Source organism: Cornus florida, unplaced genomic scaffold (genome assembly GCF_030987335.1).
Source record: "Cornus florida cultivar Cherokee Brave unplaced genomic scaffold, ASM3098733v1 CherokeeBrave_3.0.0_Hap2_Chr01, whole genome shotgun sequence".
Taxonomy (NCBI): domain Eukaryota; kingdom Viridiplantae; phylum Streptophyta; class Magnoliopsida; order Cornales; family Cornaceae; genus Cornus; species Cornus florida.
In genome coordinates, this window is record NW_026775571.1 from 35,439,178 (window position 1) to 35,456,677 (window position 17,500).

At 33.3% G+C, this 17,500-nt stretch overlaps 1 long non-coding RNA gene across 6 annotated transcripts; it reads right to left on the minus strand.

Annotated features, from left to right (window-relative positions):
* Window positions 1–3,156: 3,156 nt before the first annotated feature.
* LOC132294753 (uncharacterized) lies at window positions 3,157–11,363 on the minus strand. Of its 6 annotated transcripts, none has more exons than XR_009478206.1 (12): window positions 11,021–11,363; window positions 9,391–9,502; window positions 8,645–8,714; window positions 8,403–8,497; window positions 7,685–7,856; window positions 7,402–7,558; window positions 7,122–7,325; window positions 6,911–7,002; window positions 6,694–6,798; window positions 3,778–4,107; window positions 3,624–3,692; window positions 3,157–3,533 (listed from the first exon to the last, which is right to left on the minus strand). It is a non-coding gene; the product is annotated as an uncharacterized LOC132294753 (long non-coding RNA). The 6 variants fall into 6 exon arrangements; XR_009478200.1 differs by having other exon boundaries at window positions 3,618–3,692; window positions 11,021–11,362; XR_009478203.1 differs by having other exon boundaries at window positions 3,157–3,692; window positions 9,456–9,502; window positions 11,021–11,362.
* Window positions 11,364–17,500: the final 6,137 nt, after the last annotated feature.

Consider the following 17,500-nt stretch of genomic DNA (forward strand, 5'->3'; position numbering starts at 1 on the left):
AAATGCTCAACATAGAATCCACACTATTTATAAGAGTTAGAATATCCCCTTGATGCAATTTAATAAGTTGGATCACTGGAACCTGGCCAGGGCATTTTAGTAAAATGTTTAGTAAATTATTTTTCTATTATTTATTTAAAAAAAAATCCTTTTATAAAAGAATTTAATTCAGTAATCATAAGGATTAAATTGGTTACTCGAGGAATATAAAATATAAGTTAGCCCGGGACGGTATATATTATTCTAGGGCTACTTATGGATATTTAGTAGTGGAGGGGTTTATATGTAATTATTTAGTAGATAGGGCATTGTCGTAATTTCTAAATCCTATAGTGCAATTACAATACTATTGTAGTGCTAATTGTAATTAATTGGATAGGATAGAGTTATGACTCTATCTCTATCCAATTGGAGATAGGATAAGGAAGCCTTATTGGATTCTCATCTACAGCCCCTTAACCTACTCTCTCAAGTCATATATTCAATAACGCTGTGATACAAAATCATTCTGTTACACGGTACAATATACAGAGAGTGAGAGAGAAGGTTAGGATTCCACAAACCTATATTAGAGGTGAAGACTCATTAGTATTCAAGGCCAAAGAAGAAAGTGTTCATCGGAGTTCAAAGCCAAAGAATTGTGTTCTCGTATTCGACAATTATTCAATCGTCTGAAAGTATGAGACCTCTTTATAGTACTTCTTGATTTGATGAAAAATCACGTGGTAACGCTCCTGAATTTTTTTAAATGTTTCCGTTGTGCCTTCAATTGGTATCAGAGCAACGCATGTGATTTTCATTAAATCATAGTGATGATATTTATTTATGCATGTGAAGATGTTAAATTCATGACTGGATTTTATTTATTTTTATATATTGATCCATGAGATGGGTTTTTGGTAAATGTGATTAAAAAGATATATATATATATATATATATATATATATATATATATATTGACGGCCACTGGTTATATATGGAGAACGCCCGTATCGTTTCTATATATATTATATATATATTGGCCGCCACTGGTTATCTATGGAGAATGCCCGTATCGTTTCTATATATATTATATATATTGGCCGCCACTGGTTATCTATGGAGAATGCCCAGTATCGTTTCTTGTAATATAGAAATAAAAGAGAAATACCAAGTTTGGTTTTCTCAATTATCACCTCACTATTTCTTACTTAGAATCTGTTATGGTGGGTTTTAAATATATAAAATTTACTTGACAAAGACCAAGTGGGCCGCATGAGAATAACACCAAAAGTAATGAATCTGGTAGTCCATCAGGTTATTTAATGAATATAAGATTCACGTTATTATATTTGTTTGAGGTTCATAGTTATACACTGTTTATGCCATATAAGTGCACTGTTTGAGGTTCTCATGCATCGTTCAAATATTTTTTTAAAAATTTTGGATGCAATCAGTTTTATTATTCTCCTTTACAAGGATATATGCATGTATTGTATGTATATTTATTGATTGCAGGTGCGGTTGAATTAAATTTTCTCTCTCATGCCCAGTTGAATTGAAATTTAATTTATTATTTAATTACATGTGATGTAATTATTTAATTAGTTGTGGTATTTTAAAGGGCTGATCTAATAAGAATTGGTCTTACCTAACCGAATAAGTTAATTTTATTTTATCTTGTTTAGAATTTTTGTAAGCCCTAAATTGGGCATAGGACAAAGCCTTGTACTATATTTGTTAAATTTAGGGTTGAAGTTCTTAAACAGATCAAGAAAAAATTCCAAGCAAGATAAAGAGTGAACTTTTCTAATGGAGGACTTTTTAAGCACAAGATGATCATGAGATGACTATTTACTGGCCATGAGAGGTGATTAGCACTATTTATGGTGCAACATGATTTTTAATTACGTGTTTATATTCATGTGATGCTTATATGCTTGAATGTTATGCTTAATCCATGAATTGTTTTATTATATTTTAGTTAATTTTAAACTAAATAAAATTGGAATTAATTTTTTGGGTGGTTTAGGAAAAATTAGCACTTTCCAAAATATTTTCAATTTTGATTTTCTGAAAATTAAAATTAAAATTTTTAATTAAATTTTGTGGAAAGTGTATGATTATCCCATAATTAAGCTCAAGAAATTGAGCTAAGTTGACCCAAATAGTTTAGGCTCATTGGGTCTAATATATTTTAAAAATGAATTCCAATATTGTTTAGATTAAAATTAATATTTTACATGATGATATTATATATGGGATGTGACGGCCCTGGTTTTCTAAACCCGGTGCATCACTGATGACCAAAAGATGACCCGATAACGGATCCGAAATGCAAAAGCAAAAGATGATCAAAGTAAAAGAAAGAAAGGTTTTGAGGCATGAACAAGCACTTGTCTAAAGTCAAAGCACCGAGCGCCCGTACGGCACTCTTCAACACTGAGCACTCGTTCGGCACTCTTCAACACTGCGTACTCGTTCGGCACTCTTATAAGGTCAGTCGTTCTGACCAACATGGTCGGGCATTCTGACTGAAGTGTTATGACCAAAACTGAACTTTAGCTACTAGAATTGATCTCGAGCATGTGTCAACCGACTGATGGCTCTTATCAACCAAACGACGAAACAGAAAGCAATAATCAGCTGAACGACAAAACAGAAAGCAATCACTACAACAATTCTGGCTTTTACTAGCGCTCAAAAGCGCTGGTTAAAGTCTTAAAAGCGCCGGTTAAAGTCTTAAAAAACGCTGGTAATTCAATTACCAAAGCTTTTGAAAAAGCGCTGGCAAATCCAGTGTCGGTAGGCCTTTACCAGCGCTTTTCCAGAAGCGCTGGTAAAGGCCTTTTACCAGCGCTAAGCGCTGGGATAGAGTATTTCCCAACGCTTTTTGAAAAAAGCGCTGGTAAAAAGGACTTTACCAGCACTTTTTGCAAAAATGCTGGTAGAGTGTATTTACCAGCACTTTTTGCAAAAATGCTGGTAGAGTGTATTTACCAGTACTTTTTGGTAAAGCGCTGGTAAAGGGTAAATTGAATTTTTTTTTAATTTTTTTTTCCTCCCTCCCTATGCCAGTGCTTCTTAAAAGACCGCTGGTAAAGGGGTTTTTTTTTTTTTTTTTTTTTACCCTTATAGTTTTTGAAAAAAAACATATCAATACTACCAACTACTAAATGTCATCCAATATACCATAAGTTAATATAAAAATATCATCCAAATTTTTTTTACATAATACAACCACAAGTTAACCCTGCCAATATGAAAATTACTATCAAAATTGGCTACTAATATAACCACAAGTTAACCTGGTAAATGTCAACCAAAAAGCAAAAATGTATATTAATACAACCACAAGTTAACCTGCCAATATACCATCCAAATTGTCTAAATAAAGCTACTAAATGTCAGACAAAAAGAATTAACAATTTTTGACAAATGTAGTACAAGTTTTTCAAAAAGAACCCATCCAAGGCGAACGAAATTCAAAAAGCACAGCCACGACCCCATCTTCAACTTCAACAAGTTTTCTTGCCCATTTGATTTGAATTACCCTACATTTTTTATAAATTCATTACGCACACATTATAATAAATGAAAAATTAACATATATATAAGAGAAATTAAAAGTTCATAACCTTAACTGAATTGGCATCACGACTAGATAATGAATATGGGGATACTCTAGGAGGAGCATTTAACAAATCAGAACCCTTCAAAATAAGAAAACAAAATACATGAAATCTTGGCATAAGTAAACATATATTTAGTAAAGAATAAAACTAATAATAAATATACCTGTCCACTACAATTTTGTTGTTGCATCTGCATTAGCATAGCCACCTGTTGTTGTAAATTTTCCAACTTGTTGTCATAGTCGGCTTGCATTTTTTAAATGGTCTCCTGCAACTCTACGCGTGTAGCACGTGCCTCCTCATTAGATTTTTTCGCATTATTAATCAGTTCAGCTTTACTAGGAGAGGGCCCCCAAACATCGTTTGGTGTAGGCCTGAAGCCAAGCATCCGCACACGACCAGTTCTCTCTTCTCCCCTCACAATGGAGAACATATCATTGGAAGTGCCAATAGGCGAGTCAGAGTAACTTTTTTGAAGTACTTTTATGTTTTCCTACCAAAAAAAAAAAAGTTTGAACTACCATGATATACTGCTATGAAACATCCAGACAAATCTAATGAAATGAATGATAGAACAGGAATCCAGAAACTGTTATACATATAATTACTATTATGGACTTTAAATAATATACTTGCCATTCCGTCCTGTGATTTTGTGAATTAGGATGTCGAGTGACCTTGTTTTCTCACTATAGATGGTGTTATCATTATTCTTCTGTTCCACTATTATGAAGATTTATGAGGAAAATTTAATAAAATAAAAACACTCTCTTTGTGGAGAATTGCAGCCAGTAAAATGAACTTTAGTGAAAATGTGAAGCACTACATCTTTTTCTAGACTCAGTTTTGTGATTACTACATCATAGATTGCATTGATTCATTGCTTCAAACGCTACATAAAATAGTACATTCTGAAACTTTGAAAACTAAACAGAGGTGTGCCTTTGAAAGATGTTTTTCTATTTTGTTTTAGGACTTCGATGATTGGGGTTGAGAGGAACACATTAAATTGAAGAATTCAGGGCACTAATCAGCAACATGTTGACAATGGGAAGCAGTACAGTTTCGGAAAATTCACTCAATTTCAATCCCAATATAGCTGTTGTAGCACACAGCAACAAGGTCATACAAATAGAAGTAGAATTTCATAAAATGAACTCAATTTCAATATAGTAGAATTTCAGAAACTAAACACAACTTCAATAGAACCAGAATCTAAAAATGTAAATTTTCTTACCTTTTTTCAAATTGAGTTGTAAAATTCAAAAAATGAACTCAATGACAATCCCAATATAGCAGTAATAGTACACACCAGCAAGGTCATACAATAGAAGTAGAATTTTAGAAAATGAACTCAATGTCAATATAGTAGAATTTAATAAACTGAACACAACTTCAACAGAACCAGAAATCTAAAAATGTAAATAATTTCCCGAGAATTAAATGGTATTAACAAACAAGTTCAATTTCTTTAAACCAAATATGTATTTTCTTAAAATCATTCATACAAGTTCAATTTCTTTAAACCAAATAGGTACACCTTAAACTCGACGCGCAGCCCAAGTTTCTTAAAAGACATTAATAACCTAGTGGTCCAGATTCCAGAACACCCTATTGCATAATATTGTGAGCTATGACATCAAGATTAATTAGTCAATAAATTAAACAAAAATGTGCAAAATCTCTATGCTAATAAGAATGTGGGAGAATTTTACAAACAACTGAAGGATAAATTAAGGCTAGTGATATTCGTGTTCCACTAACCTCCTCTTTACATCCCTAAAACTTCTCTTCAAATATATATATATATATATATACTTCAAAACCTCAAACTTATCAAATCACCAACATCATTTCTTTTCCAGAGAAAAAAATAAAAAATCACCAGCATCACATCTTGTGACTTCTAAATTCCAAAAAAATTGTAGGTCTTCTATCTACTGGCTCTCTTGAACCACGCAGCTTCTGGCGGGAGAAGAATCCAGGCAAACTTAACAAAGTGTTTGAGGTTCAAATTAAAGGATATATTATTATTATTCCACTTTAGTCTCCATCTTGATTTCTTTCATTTGATTTTCTATCCGAATTTTTCCTCCATTCTTATTATTGCAATATCTTTTAATTAGATTTGAGTTTCCAAATGGAGTTTTAGAATCAGAACATACTTTATTAATTTTCTCTCCTCCCTTTATCTCCCTTTCCATTATTGGTCTTCACAAAATCTTTAAAAACTTGAATCTCAAGAAATCAACAAAAGGAAGAAAAAAACGTAAAATCAATAAATGTCTCCTTGGTGTGTTTCTATCTTGTATGAATGATTTAATTTCCCAAGAATTAAATGGTGAAGTGTATTTTCTTTTCCTCATACCCGAACTTGATTGTGATTTTTGAGGTATCAATCAGTTCTCAACCAACAATTTTGGGTTTCAACAGATGTGTTTAACATATTCAAGGACAAGCACGGGATGTTCAAAGAAGAACTCAATGACAATCCCAATATAGCAGTAATAGTACACACTAGCAAGGTCATACAATAGAAGTAGAATTTTAGAAAATGAACTCAATGTCAATATAATAGAATTTAATAAACTGAACACAACTTCAACAGAACCAGAAATCTAAAAATGTAAACAACTTCACATTGTGTCCATAATTTCCCAAGAATTACTAGGTGTAGAACAAGGATGAAGCAATAAAACATAGAAACGAAGAAAAGATGAGGGAACAAATAGAGTACAAGTGTTAATGGAAATTAAATACATGTTGGGGAGAATATGATTGACACATTGACACAAACAAGAAATAGCAAATACTTCCCCACAACACAAATCAATCAACAAGAAGCCTCCACATACAATGATCCCATACTCCCATGCTTTTCAACAAATACAAGAAAGTAAATTGCCTCCACACGGGCCGATGATAAACAATGAAATTAAAATGCCTCCACACGAGCCGATGATTTAAAAATTAGTCACTTCAAGGCATGTGACCCCCTAATACACCGCAAAGAGTTTAAAAATTGGTCACTTCAAGGCAAGTTACCCCCTTTTTGCAAAATGGAAGCATAAAAACTTACAATCATCTCCAAAGCAGCAGCATCAGTAGCTTTGCCATCCTTATTTACATGTGTGCGAATGAATAAATCTGCACAAGAAAGTTGAATACCTTCGTCTTCCTCAATCTATAAAAGAAACATAGACATTGTGATATATATTATTATTTACCACTAACATTTATAATCATTCAACGACATAAGAACTAAAATAATTTATATTGCCAAAACTTCAACTAACCTCGGCAGAAACATGTGCAAAGCTTTTTGTCCCTATAGTATGCATCATTGTCTGCTTCCCACGACGTTCTTTGTTTTTTTTTTACTGACCTCCTACAAAAAGTGAGAAAAAGGAAAACGTTCTAACATTCCACCTAAAATAATGACTGAAAGCAGGTAAATTATAAATTCAACTCATTGACTTTAAACAAAATTGGTAGATGGAGGATTACCTTCGCAATAGGCGTACCCCAATGCCTAACCAAAAATTCCCAATGCTCCTTTTCAACATCAGGTGGTGGGTTTGCCAATCTTTCTGCATCTGTATCCCTAACCGAATAATATTCACTTTTTAATTCACACTTGTAACCCCTCAATTTTTTTCCAATGGTGGATATTGTCCAATGTATTGACATGATTCCCACATCATACTTTCCCTGAAAATGTGATAATTGTTGCATGTTAATCCACTTTTTCCATAAAAATTATTTTAATATCATTGAAGGGTTTTACCTTTACAATGTTCCACATTTCCTCCTTCAGCCGTTTAGGCATCTCCCACCAAGTTTTATAGCACAAAGGAGCTAAATTAGCATTCCGGGCAAGTGTTCCCAAATAATTAGTATATGTACCACTTCCAGGGCCAATCGGCTGTCCAAACTTATTAACCCTAAACAAAAATTAACAATTGTAGGTGTTTAGTACAAAAATAAAGATAGAAATCCTTTTTTTCTCCTTCATATTGAATATAGTCTAATTATGTAAACTATATAAGATGATCTCTATATATATGTACCTTAATGGTAATAAGGTTGTCGCGTTTACGACATTCTTGCATCGTGTCGGGCCCCGTCTCTTCTTTGGCGGTGGTTGGGATGATTTTGAAGTTGAAGCTTCAGTATTTTGTTCACTCACTTTTTCCACTTCACTAACCGTTCGTTTCATTGTCAGCTTATTATTTATCCTTCCTGGAAAAGAAAACAAAAAAGTGAGAATTCATTTAAGAGAATGCAATCAAATTGTTTAAAAAAGGCAGTGCACAATCCAGGAAAAATCAATAAAAAGAAATAAAAAATACCTCAAAACTTTAGGGTATTTTTAGTCAAGGTATTTGAAAAGAATAAAAAAGTAACATGTACAAAAAAAATCATGACTACTCCATTAAAACAAATTCCTCAACAAAATGTAGTTAGGGTTCCTAAGAATGATCCTAAATTTTTAGTAAACTATCATTATGCAAGATGGGTCCATTTTGTACGGTAAGAAAGTAACAGGTAATAGTTCAATCTCCAAAAGTTCCACATGAAAATAAAAAAATTATTTGCATTAATCAAAATAAAAACATATTGCAACACGATTATTTGTAAGAGCTGATAATTCAGCAAGATGGTATGCCAAAGTTGATTCACCTATCATGCAACAAGTAGAATATATTGATGAACTAATGAAACTCATAAGGAATTTTAAATGAATAGATAAAAAAATTAAAAAGCAAGAAAAGCAATCATCAATACCTTTAAAGAATATTAGCCAATCAAATACGAGTTATCCCCTTCTTGATTGCTAATGCGAAGGAAACTGGGACAAAGGCTAAACTATAGTGGTCACACTGTCAGCAATAGCAAGAACATAGCAAGCTCAGTGTCTTGTAGCATACAAAAACAGAATTTTTTGTTCAAGAAGAAGGCAAATAAGAGACCAAAATTGTATTTGACAAAAAAAGAAACCGAATATTATATGAAAACACTAATCTGACCTGAAGAAGGTGGTATGTGATAGCTGCAAATTTCTATCTTGATGTTGATTTTCGTGATGTGGCGCAATGACTGCCATGTCAAGAAAATTAGACAGGGAATTAGAAATATTAATGACATAACTATGAGAAAGACGTATCTAATTTTGACACTGTGATACAGAATGTAATATTGTTTTTTACCAGAAACATACTATATTGATGATTTCAAAAAGATATGTTAGGAGTAGGAGTTGCAAAAATAATATTACAAGATATGTTAAGAGTAGGAGTTGCAAAAATCAGAAAGACAATATTACATTCAAAAATAATATTATTTTGGTTTCTTGTGGTTGCAAAAATAATGTCATTTTTGTAAGCTTTTTCAAATCAATGGCACTTAGACGCCATGCTATATCAAAGCATTATATATATATATATTCAATACGGATGATTACTTTACATGCAAAGCCATTAAAATTACATTGAATTTAGTCTACTTAATTTGTAGAATTCAATTTACTTCTCACTAGTATATAAAAGTCATCAACATTCTGATAATCGAAACCCAATGAAGGAATGCCCCGGCCTCATGCATTGTTTCATCATCTCCTTGTTTTTAATATTAAGAGGGTCAGCATTATAAGTTCTCTTGTTCCATTCTTTTCTATATATATTATATACTAAGCAAAAATTGACACTATGCCTCAGGATTGAGAAATAAATAACAAAAAAGAACACTTAAAGAAGAAAATGAAAACTAAGATTACGTTAAAAATAAAACAGAAGAATCAGTTTGAACTTTCAGTATTAAAGGAAGTGTAGATAGCTCAACTGCAGGCAAATCTCTCAAACCACTATTGACACTATGGTAGACCTCATCTGCAAAAGTGACAGAAAGAAAGATCAACAATCCATTTCATTGCCATAATTATGGCCTTCTGAAAAGAGTTAGTTAAAATATAATAAAGTTAAGAGCTTATAATTTTACATGTGATGCAATCCATAAGTGATTGGTTAATTTTCAAGACACGTCCCACTTCGAGTTTCACATGATCAAATTTTACGTTACATTGAGTTACTATTCTTTGTTTTCTTTATAGATGAGTTTGCTAGCTTTTATTCATACCCTAAAAAAGCATATTTGACAAGTCCAACACCTTTCTTACTTTAAAATATGAAAACACCCAACACTATGAAACCAGCCAAAAGTTAATATCCACGGGAACTAGTCATGGCAAAAAAATTGACTAGTTCCCAGAGAGAATTTTTTTATAAACGTTGCATGGCATCACCTATAACCATGAAAAATAACGTACCATTATTGTTCTTAGTCACCTGTCAAAATTAAAGTCACCTTATTCACTTTCAGGGACAATATATCTACATTCCAAAACTACAACAGTAAAGTCTCACTCTCAAATCTAGAATGGTATGTAACTAATTAAAAATTAAAATTGAACTGCACGTTATACGCTAATGTGGTAACAGGTCTCTAGTTCCAAAAGCAGTATAACAGAGTCATAGTAGTGAAGACAGCCTAAACACTTGGTTCCTGGAGTAAAATGAAATGCAGAAAAAAAAAAAAAAAAAAAAAAAAAAAAAAAAAAAAAAACAAACAAACAAACCTGATAAAAATAATTTATGCAACATCCCTTCCTAACAAACAGTTGTAATTTAATTAAACATTGTCGACTGCCAAAGATACTTCGTTTAATTTGAAACAATTTCAACTAGAAGAGTCCTCTTAATCTTAAAAACAAAAAACAAAAACAAAAAATTGAACAGCCACCCGAATTTCAGGACATGTTTCATCACTCCTTTTACATGTACACAGACTTCTCTACAATTCACACATATATTAAGGAGGGTTTGATGCAGACTATCACTAATCAAAACAGAAAATTCGAAAGGCTTCGAAAACAAAATAGAATGTTTCTTTTCTATTTGGCTGGTACCAGAAACATTGCATTCCCCAACAAACCCATTAGGAACACCTATAACCAACAGATATATCTCTCATAAAAACAAAAAGAAAAATACTATCAAAGAGACTGCTTGCAGGTACAAAAATTTACTGATGGACAAAGTACGTAAATCAAACAAACAGATGCACATGAATAAAAACCCTCAAACAATTGATCAAAACTTCTTAATTAATATAGTTTAGGCATAGCAGCGAATACAGTAACTAAGAAAACGAAGGACCCTCCTAGCGTTTCAAACCCTAATTTCAGATATCTGGCTCAGTAACAACATATCCAGCATTTCTTGTGTTACAAACCCTAGATTCTAATTTTATGTTTCTTTTATTAAAGAACAAGAAAAGCAAACATGTATAGTGTGTGTGTGTGTGTGTGTATATATATATATAATAGAGAGAGAAAGGGGGGTACTTACCACCAAGAGAGAGAGGATGAGTAGGATCCGTGAGGGGAAGAGAGAGAATCTGAATTTGAGGTACTCTGAAACGCAGGTGGAAAGAACGGGAGGATGATGATGGTGGTGGTAGAGAGAGGGAGGGTTGAGAGAGAGAGAGAGAGCCTACGATGAGCTGAAGAAGTGCTTCAGCTGAGAAATGGAGATCCAGCAGTGAGAGATCGAGACGGAGCAACGATCGGGATAGAGCAGAGAGGAAGAGAAGGCTGAGTGACAAACAAGAAGGGAGACGAAAATTAGGGCTAAATGAAATTGAAATGGGAAAGTAGAATATTGTGTTAATGGACCCAAAAAAAATGACGCAGTTCAGGCTCATAATAGATAAATATGCGGGGGAAAAAGTGGAGGGAAGAGAAAAATTTGAGGGAAGGGAAAAAAAACGGAGGGAATGGAAGGGCCTATACCAACGCTTTTTTTTAAAGCGCTGGTAGAATGAGACCTATACCAGCGCTTCTAGAAAGAGCACTGGTGTCGTAACACCTATACCAGCGCTCTTTCTAGGAGCGCTGGTACTGTGACATCTATACCAGTGCTCTTTTAAAAGCATTGGTACTGTGACACCTATACCAGTGCTCTTCCTAGGAGTGCTGGTAAAAGCCTAATCTGTTATAGTGATTAATCAACCGAATGATGAAATAGAAAGCAACAATCAACCAAACAACGAAACAGAAGGCAACAATCAACCGAACGATGAAATAAAAAGCCACAATCAGCCAAACGACGAAACAGAAAGCAACAATCAACCGAACGACGAAACAAAAAACAACAATATATAGCTGCTGCTGCAATGCATGGTGAAGTGCTAAGTCCAACCTTAAGGCTATACATGCATTCCAATGATCTGAAACAAGTTAAAAACATACTTGTGAACTTTAAAATTAATGGCCCTTGGCCTCATGTTATACATACACATAAAATGAATGTCAAAAGGTGTGTTTATGCACACATTACATGTTTAAAATCGAATATACACATTTTGACATATAAGGCTACAAGCGGCATTTCAAGCCAACCTTTATAAGAATGGAAACCTTCAAGTCCACAAATCATCCAAGCATAATGTGAATCATGAATATTGATTCCTGTACCTGAAAAATGTTCCCACTACGTGGGTGAGTAACATAAAGCTACTCGTAGGAGATGAGCATGCAAAGACCTAGCGTTTTACAAACTTATTAAGTTGCTATAAATCAATTCATACAACCATGCCACCTAGCGTCTATATCAATAGTGAGACTCAGGAAGCATCCTAAGTTACCTTAGAGCATTTCTAGCATAAACTACATCATTCATGCAATTCCAAATAACATAAGGACATGTTATACAAAGCAACAAGATATAGATTCTTAAAGCCATCAACTTAAAATTTAAAATACAGAAACGACTAAAGTGGATCATGACACATAATGTCTATATTCTAAATGAATTTATAGAATCATTCCTAAGTTACATTTGAACATTTAAAGTGTAAATGTACTTAACAACATTAAAATCTGCGATGATTCATTAAAAATCTTAATGCATAAATGTACTTAATAACATTAAAATCGGCGATAATTTATTTAAAATCATAATGCATAAATGTACTTAACAACATTAAATCGCCAATAACCAAAATCACAAGTCACAATTAACTATTGGTTGTCAACTTGTAATTGAATGCGAAAACAAATAGTGGAAGACTTGGACATCAAATCTTGAAGTAAACCAAGACCTAAACGGTTATTCTAGGCACTAACCTGCTAGGAATACCACCCTAGTGCACACTATAAATGGGGAAAACTCATACCTCCCGTACTAGAGCCAAACTCTAGCCATGTCACTTGTAACAATGTCTCAAGTAACTCCAAAATAAATAGATAAGTTAATAACTTATACACGAATTAAATAATGCATGAAACTACCTTCCATACATAAGTAGGTTGAAACCATACAACACATGCTCTAAGTCTACAACTACTTTAGCATGACAAATGTCGAATCTTCAGAGTGCGATTCGTTACACACTATAATAACATCACATGTCGAATCTTCCGTGTGCGATTCGTTACACACTATAATAATCATTCAATATTGAAAACGTAAACTCGTGTATCCATTACAAGTCCAAAATCATGATTTAAACTTACAACTAATATCGAACACATTATTAAATCATTAACGCAATAGAAACAGAAATTTATTAAATAAACTAATTAATTTCTCTAGGTTTCAAATCTCAACCAAATAATTCCTAATTAACATATATTAAACAACATAACATGGTCATTACATATATTTATTCAAAAACTTAATTAAGCCAATGGAGCCATTAAATAGATTTTAATTAATTCTTTGAATTAAAATCTGTAAATTTTTAAACTCATCCAAATGCTCTCAAATTAACATAGGTTAAAGAACATACCAAGGCCTATTCTAATATCAAATTACAAGTTGATTTCATGAAGGTTACAACCATGTGAATTAAACTTTCATAAAAGAAAATTATTAAATAAATGTTTCAATACTTATTCAAATGTTCTCAATTTAATATATGTTAATAAACATATCAATGCCTAATTTAATAGCATGCCACAATTTAATTCCATTACATAAACAACCATGTGAATTAAATCTTACACAAAGAAAATAATTAAATTAAATTCTAGATTATGAACCAAAACATGCATATAAGTTGTATAAGCATCAATAGCATGCAAGACAACAAAAATATAAACCTATAACATCTCCTTCCTCCATTTGAGATGAAATCTCAAATCCCACTAAAGGAAAATCGTTCCGAATCCGACGATACTCCCAGGTTATGTCGGGAACAATAAGGTGAACATTAAACACCAAGGAGGTACCACCAAAATTCAAACCCGAACTAAAAAATGGTCGAAAACGGATTCTAATAAGGGGGAAAGGAAGATTTCACCAAGGCCTAAAATAAACGATAAGGCCCTGCGGCATTTACCACGAGGGAAGAAGCCGGAAAAAGAAGAAGAAGGGTGGCAGCCCCTTGGTTACCATGGCTGCCAGCCAAGAGAGGGGAATGAGAAGAGAAAATCTAATTTTTTTTTTATCTCAAGTTAACCTATTTATTGAAAAACCCTAAAAGTGTCCCGAATGGGTCCCGCCGGGTTCAGAAAAGTAAAATTTGAGCAGACACATTTAAACGGCAAAACTCTGTAAACAAAAAAGAACCGAAATGAGAAATGATGAACAACGAAAGAAACGACATAAAAAATTGAGTTCCAAGTAGAAAGATATGCCCCAAACAAGTTCGGCGGCAACTAGGGTCAAAAACCCTAAAACTGGTGAAAATGACCAGAAAACAATTCTAAGAGTACATGACTCTACGAAAAGTGAAAATGAATCTCGTACAAGGATCCAGACCCAAAACGAGACATTTTGCAATAACTTTCATTAATTCCATAATGGTTAACTGCACTAATGACCCAGAATAAAAATATCTTCAAAAAATATTTTCTTAAAAACCCCTGAAATAAAATATCTTCAAAAGATATTTATGAAAAACACCTAAAGAAAAGAAAATGTTTCTGAACAACTATGCATCCATGCCCCAAAGATACAGGGAGCAACAAAAGTACTTTTCTACAAAAACAAAGATACGTATTTCGTGAAAACCACTTAGAATGAAGGTACGTGAAGTTAAAAACCAACTCCAAACACGAGAAGTGAGGTTATGTAATGACCCAGGTTTTATTCGATCCGGAGCAGCAGTGATGAACCGAAGATTGACCCGAAAACGGATCTAGATGAGGAAGCAAGAAACATGACAATAGTCTCCCAAGGCACAACACACCTTTAAAGCCCTAAGATGACATTCCATGAGGTTACGGAACCCAAAGGAAAAACCGGAAGCGAAAACTAGATTGAAAATGGGTTAAATGGTACCATATGGCACCAATGACAACCAAAGGAGCAAGATCCAGTTCAAACTAGACCATGTGCGCCATTAAATGGCTCAAGCAAGATCAACAAGGTCAAATGGGAACGAACGAAATAAGGTTAACCTGTCTAGGTAACAAACCAAACAAAACCCATAAGGCAGCCTCATTTCGGTCGACCGAAATAGAGCTTCGACCTGCCGAAATGAACCAAGAAAAAGAGAAAAATTGAGCCTTCATTTCGGTCGACCGAAATAACAAACCGGTCGACTGGTTTGTGGCTCGAGATGAAAAAGGCTACTAGAATTGACAAAACATTGTTCAAATCAAATTAAACAAAGAATCGGTTGACTGAAACAAGCCACCAGTTGACCGAAACAGGTCAAGACGGTGAAAAAGCCTACTGGAATGCATGATTTTACTATTCAAATGAATGGAACCAAGAACCGGTCTATCGAAACAAACCATCGGTTGACCGAAACAGGTCAAAAACTAAAAATCAGGCCTACTGTGCACCTAGGCTGAAATGAATTCCTAAGTTTCATTTGAATCCCCCATGGTATGATCAAATTGCATTATATGCTACTGTGTGATGGTGTGAACATACACGGAAGTGTAATATGGAATTTTAAACACGTTACAATGGCCTACGGCCTCATTACATTTTATTTACAAGATTTTACATGCTAAACCTCTAAGTTGATAAAAATTACATTTTTAAACAAAACCTGGCACCAAATGAGTACAAGTGTAAATATAAACATGCTTGGCTTTTAGCCTCATTTTATACATATCAAATACAATGCAAAAGATGTACTTATGCACACATTACATATTTAGAACAAAATTACAAGGTTTGTTATATAAAGATACAAATAGGATTTCATACCAACATTTTTATGAAAATGATACTTCAAGTCTATGAACTTCCGTGGCATAGTGTGCATCCCAAATCAAGGTCCCTGTACCTGAAAAATGTCCCCACTACGTGGATAAGTAACATAAAGCTACTCGTAGGAGATGAACATGCATCGACCTAGCATTTTACAATTATATCACCTTAAGGTGAAACATGTTAAATAGCTCATGCCACCTAACGTCTATGTCAAAGTGAGACTCAGGGATCATTCTAAGCTACTCATGAATTGAAATGAATGTCATACAAGTATACATGCACAAGTACACTAGGTCATATTAAACAAGTTATGCATTGTCTAAGCATTCATGTACAAACATACAATTAACATGGAAAACTCATGAATTAAGCATACATGCACAAGTATACTAAGCTAAATGAATTACGCATAAGACAACCATACACGACACAAGTATACATAATGTAGTCTGATTGCACAAATCAAACATGCAATGCTTAAGTATACTAATTAAGGTTTAGATACACAACCAAGGATACAAGTTCAAGTATACTAAATGAGATCTAAATACACAAAACAAGTATACAATTTCAAGTATACTAATTAAGATCTAAATACAAGAAGCAAGTATACAGTTTCAAGTATACAAAATAGGATTCAAATACCCAAAGTAAGCATCAATTCTCAAGCTACAAGTAATCCATGATTAACAACTTGAAATTAAATGCGAAGTCAAATAGTGGAAAGACTAGGATCCTTGTTTGCAGACCAATCGAGTTATTTCGGGTTACTAGCCCGCATGGTACTACCTAGTGCGCTCGTGTATAAGTTATTCCGGGTAATTACGACCCACAAGGTACTACCTACTGCGCAGTTCATATGACTTAGGAAACTCACGAATCCGTACTAGGGCCAGACCCTAGCCATCACATGAACATGATCCTTACAAGCCTCCAAAAATAATAAGTTCAAAACTTATGCAAAATCAATAAGTTAAACCAAACTTATACATTTCAAATAATGTTTAGGAATCAATTTACATGCACAAGTAAGGTTGAATCTACATAAACCATGTCCTAAAATTCAAGTCTAGATAGCATATGACGTTTCAAGTCTCCATTATGCAATTTATACACAAAACAAAAATATTTTACAATAATTGAACCACATTACCATCCTAAGCCACAAGTACTAAATAAACTACAATTTAGTAATAAGCTCCCAAGGTAAGCAATTGTAATATTCTAACAAGCTTTATACCTACACAAGATATATTTAAGCGAGCTATTCAAGACAATGATATCACCTATCATGCTAAGTCAAATTACCATCTTTAGAGGCTACAAGTACTAATTTTACAACAAGTTAGTAGCATGCTCACAAGGTAAAACGGATTACATTTCAAGGAATTATCAACCTATTACATCCAATATCAATTTAAGTGACTAACACACTTAAAACAAAATTAATTAAGCTAATTAATTAATTTTTCTCTAGATTTTCAAACATATCCAAATATCCTCAATTTAACAAATGTTAAAGAACTCACCAAGGCCTATTTTAATATCACATTACAAGTTGATTTCATGCTTGATACAACTATGTGAATTAATATTTTACAAAAGATAAATATTAAATAAGTTTTGCAATTCTTATTCGAATGCCCTATATTT